This window comes from Gossypium arboreum, chromosome 8, assembly GCF_025698485.1.
Source record: "Gossypium arboreum isolate Shixiya-1 chromosome 8, ASM2569848v2, whole genome shotgun sequence".
In the NCBI taxonomy this organism is placed as follows: domain Eukaryota; kingdom Viridiplantae; phylum Streptophyta; class Magnoliopsida; order Malvales; family Malvaceae; genus Gossypium; species Gossypium arboreum.
The window spans coordinates 18810284-18815935 of record NC_069077.1 but is presented as its reverse complement, the minus strand read 5'-3'; positions in this window follow the sequence as shown (position 1 = coordinate 18815935).

Below are 5652 nucleotides of genomic sequence, written 5' to 3'. Positions count from 1 at the left end.
TAGCGTCATTCACAATAGTGGAATTCATAGCCCAACACATGGGTAACGTGGCCACTAGTCATCCGTCTTTGTGATGGATGACTTGATCACTATATAATAGTGATTGACTTTTCATTAAGGAAGATGTAATGGTTACCATAAGATAAAATAGGATCATAATGGGAGAACAGATATTATCCCAAGGAGATCAATGATATACTATGTGGGTAACACACTTATGACAAGGTAATTGGATGAGCATTGAGTAGTTGTTTTTGTAATAGTATGTCGTTGAGGAGAGCTCAATCACAACTCTATAGTGGAATGATTTCGTGTCTAAATGAGTTTATAATTAACAGGTGAAAAGAAAAAATTTAATTATAAATCACTTGAGCCTCAAATACATATGTCGAATCAGTCCCTCTTCTAGCTCATTGAAACCATAAACGAATTGCTCGTTTGAATAGAAATTAAGGGAATGAATAGAAAAATCAAAATGAGAAACTTTTAGGAATGATCATGGTTTTCTCTAAAATGGAGAAATGATATCATTTGGAAATGAATGTAGCTTTCCTAAATTGGAAATGAAAATAGAAATGGAAACTCGCAATCCTATGTAAGATTACTTTAAAATGATGAAAGAATGAGTTTATATTTTTGCATTGTTTTGAAGACTGAAAATTAAAATAAATCATTTGGTCATAGTGACATGTTGAGCTGTGACATATTGAAAGAATTTTTTCAAAATTTCACCGGGGTAAAATCGTCAAAATTTTACCAACAGTAAAATTGTCAAAAATTTTACTAGGTAAATATGGGATGAGAAAATTATTTAATATGATTATTTTGGAAAATAGAAAAAATGAATCGAGCTTGATCATATAATAGAATACTGGGTCTACTAGGTCAAAAAGGCCCTGGAAGTACGCGTAATTGGACTCGATGTGAGAGGGCCCCAAAACCCTTCATATATCACGGAGGGGCGGCAAACCTAGTAGAAATACAAGGGTAAGTTATTCACCTGTCTCCTACTCTAAGAAGGATGTTATTTTTCTATTTAAAATAAACCTCTACAACTCTACAAGGGTTATAACTTCTGTTCCTAAAAATAGACGGCACCAATATAGCTATTAAGACAAATTTTGATAGATTGTTATTCTGTCGAAAAATAGAGAGAATTTATTCTCACTTTTAAACATATTTTTCAGAATAACAATTTTACCAATTTCTATTAAAGAAGAGAGAATTTCCATTTTCACCCCTTAAGGAAAACTTTTTCTAGTTCTGTGTTTTTATTCAATTAGTTCGAACCCACACTCGAAATAGTTCCTGGTATGAGAATGGAGAAGAAGATCGTTTGGTTGAAAGCCAAAAAACATTAAGGATTCTCTTATCCAAAAAAAAAGTACGAATTCAGTTAAGGTTTATTTCTATAAATATCACAAACTGGGTCGGTTTTCACATTTTTAATTTTCTATTGTGCAAGAAAATCATTTTTAAACCGGATCTTTTTCCAACATACATTCCTTCCTTTGTACAATTTTAACTAAGAATTGCTTAATCACCATCATCCATTGGGTTCAACCCCTTGGAATAATCAGTGTTCCATTGAAACTATAAATATTACAACTAACATTGTATAATGGAGTTAAACCCCGCTTTTAAAATAGTTCTATAAAATCATTTGTTTTTACGCGCAGGGTGCGAGCAATCAATCCAGTTGAATATGAACAAATTTCTCCTAGGCAAAAATCTATGAACTTTCATTTGGTATCAAATCTAGATCCTTCAAGTACTAAATGGAGATCTTGTCATTAATTTTAAATTGAGATGGAAGGTTCTTGAATCACCAAACCCCCTATGTCGGATGACACTAACTATGACTATTGGAAAGATATGATAAGAGCTTTTATAAAGGGCAAGATGAAAAAGTTTGGCACTTAGTTTTATTTGGTTGGGAACCATAACAATTGGCGCATCATGTAACATCCTGATTTTTGGGTTTTCACGATTCTCGATATTTTGGTAAAGTTTTTAAAATTTGGTATTTGGTTGTGAAATTCATAATTTGAGTATGTAAATGGGCTTATGAAAGGCCCATGTGTTGGCCAAAACCCTGTAGAATTTTTGAATTTAGGACTTAAGAAGTTAGGGGCCTTGGATAGGTGGTCTTATTAAAATTTGTGGGTAAAATGTATCACAGAAGAGCCTCTAGTAAAGTGGCTAAGTGACGCCACTAAGGGGCTAGAAAAGTGGTGTGTAAGTGGTTGGGGGAAGACCTGGGTTCGATTCCCTATGATGGCAAAGGTAATGTTATTTTTATGCTTGTGCATGCTAGAGTTTAAAGCTGGATGGAACTCTGTTAGAGAGAGTTTGAATCAGTCAAATGCATGGATTAAGGAGGGATAAGGGGAGAGATTTTATGGATTTGAAAGGGGGATAGGGTTAGCCGATTTGAGGGGGTTAGAGAGGAGATTTTGGCAGAGGGGTTTTAGTTAGGGATTTTCGGCACTTGGGTACTTGTTGTGTCGTTTTCTTCTTTGTAACCATAGGAGTAGTCTTCTTTTTTCTTCTTTCTTCTTCCCTAGCCGAATCTACCACCCTTCCTTTCATCTTTTTTTCCTTTTCCTTCTTCCAAACCAGCCCACTAGTCCCCTCCATTCATCTATTGTTTCTTTCCCTTACCTCCACTTTTGCCGGAAAACCGCAAAAGCCGAACCTGTGAAGCTAGGTGTTGTCGAAATCTTGTTGACCTGTAACCCTCTATTTTCTTTCACTTTTTGGTGGCCAATCCCTTTATTTTTAAGCTTCACACGGATTCAAGAAGAGAGATTGTGGTAAGTGTTCGTACTCTAAAGCGTTTTTAATAGTAACTATTGACAAAAGCCGAAACCCCTATAATTTAAGGAGGTGGCCGAATGTGGGTATAGGCCTTATTGGGTTTCTTCTTTAATCTTTTTATGGTTTGTATAGTGGAGGAGTAGCAAGGCGTAGTGTCGACTTGGATTAGCTTGGATCATCGGAGTGACTAGATCTAGTCATCAACTTCGGCAAAGGTATGGATTCTAAGGCCATTATGGATGGTGGCCGAATGTGTAAATGTGGATAATAGATGGTTCTCGTTTGGTTTAATTATTATAAACTGATCTATAAGTGATTGGTTATAGGATGAATCATGTAGGAGATCTCGTCGAGGAATATCACAAATCAAGTGTGTAACGAACCTTCTTTCGTAGCTTAAATCGATAAATGCCGAAAAGCTGAAATGCCGAAATTCTGGCATTTCGAGGACTTGTGAGCAAGCGAACGCTCATTGGTTAGTTAGATTCTCTAATTTGACGATCAGGAACATTGGAAAAGGTAAGAGCACGACTTTTGGCATCACGATAAGTTGGGCCTCGAGGGGCTAAAATCGGGCCCAATGGGCTTACGGGCCCATTTGGGTAAATTTTGGTAGGAAATGAAATCTGGTTAAATTGTGCGTTAAGACTGGTAATACCATTATGGAATATAGGCTGAACGGACCTATATGACTAAATCGGCTATATAGGGCCCATTAGGGGTTTTTGGCCCAATAACTCGGTTTCGCTGAAAATGGGCCAGAATCGTTGTTTAAACACATGAATTGTTAGTAACTGATAATAAACATGGAAAATCCCTAATATTTGGTAAAATTATGAAATTTCCATTATATTATGAAAATGACTGTTTTGGCCCTAGGTAAAAATGACCATTATACCCCTAGGGTTTAATTATGACTTTGGTACATGGGTTTTGATATGCACATGATATGTATGATATGCACGTGATGTATTCATAATGCATTGGGTTGGGTTTATATGGATGGAGGAAGTGCAAAAAGTGCTATGCCCCAGTTTATCGAAAAGGACTTTTACCCCAGTTTACCGAAAAGGGCTTTTGCCCCAGTTTATTAAAAGGGCTTTTGCCCTAGTTTATTAAAAGGGCTTTTGCCCCAGTTTATCAAAAGGGCTTTGCCCCAGTTATTAAAAGAGGCTAGGCCTCTAGTTATATGATAAAGCAGCTATGCTGCCAGTGGAGAGTTTTGGTTGGGTGGGTTGAGTTATTCCCCACATAGAGAGCTTAGTTTGTACGGGTGGAGAGTAACGGTTGGTGGGTCGAGTAGTCTCCCCAAATGGGCTTGCATTCTTTCATTGACATTACATGTGATAACGAAATGGGCCTATGGGCCATATTGTTTACAATAAAGGCTTTGGCCCAGTAATATGAAATATGATAAGGCTTCGTCCCAGTGTTATGAAATATGAAATATGAAAAGGCTTCGGCCTAGTATACACTGAGTTTGAATTTGGGCTTAGGCCCAGCAGGTTGATATTGTTTTGGGCTCTGAAAGGGGCTTGTTGCACACTGAGTTTCCAAACTCACCCCCTTTCCTTAACCTTACAAGTGAGCCTTGATTTGGGGACTTGGAGCCGGAGGGAATTCAGAGTGGCCACAATGATCGCTTTTGGGCTTTGAAACAAGTGACTAGTTTTCTTTAATTATCTTATTTACTATTTATTTTTGGGTTGTAATAAGGCCATTCTAACTTTATTTTCTTTTCTTTTCTGGGATTATTTTATTTTTAATAACTTTAACCTGGTTGTTAATAATTCAAATGGGCTAGACTTAGAACGCTTTTTCAAAATGATACTTGTTTCAAAATAACGCAACGATACAATTAATCAGTTTATCAAAAATATCGACTTAAATGAATTACAACGCGTTTTTTTCCCCAAAATTTAAACTCGTTATAACTAAGTGTGGCAATGGTTGTGGGCATGTCTAGGATTGGATCCAATCGAAGAGCTTTGTACTTAAGCAGCCTTCATGGTTCACCTCCTCTGTCACGGATTCCTACCTGGTGCCCAGCTTCCATTCACTTTGTTAGCTTAACAAAAGTTAGTTTTTAAACACTAAAACGAATCATGGGTTTTTAGACTTCTATGTGGCACGTCAGATTCAGCCATTACGTCTGGGCCGGGTTTGGGGTGTTACACATCAAGTGTAAATGTATCAAATCTAGACCCTTGGTGTATTAAATAGAGATCTTGTCATTAATTTTTAATTGAGATGGAAGATTCTTCAATCACCAAATCCCCTATGCTGGATGGCAGTAATTATGCCTATTGGAAAGCTATGGTGAGGGCTTTTATAAAGCTTAAGATGAAAAATCCCAATACTCAATTTTAATTGGTTGGGAAACACAATAGTTGATGTATCAAGCATGAAGAATTTCAAACTTAAAGTTACTTGGATTAGTGAGGATGGAAAATTGGTCTGTGGAATTTACAAGGTCCCTAATCAAATCTTTTCTAGGGTTGACTCTCAAGAATTGAAGCAAATTTCTAAATGCACCACTACTAGATAAGCCTGAATAATTCTTGAAATTGCTCACAAAGGGACCAACATTATGAAGCAATCCAAACTTCAGATGCTAACTACTAAATTTGAGACTTTGAAGATACGAGAGAATGAGACACTGACAAATTTTTATGCAAACCTTTTGATATTTGAAATTAGGCAATTAAATAGACATAATAAATATTAATAAACTAAAATGTTTGATGCAAAAAAAAAATTAAAGTTCAAAGGAAGCAAAGTTGTGATCAATGAATAGACTGCTATAGAGAAAAAGAATGATATTCAAAGCTG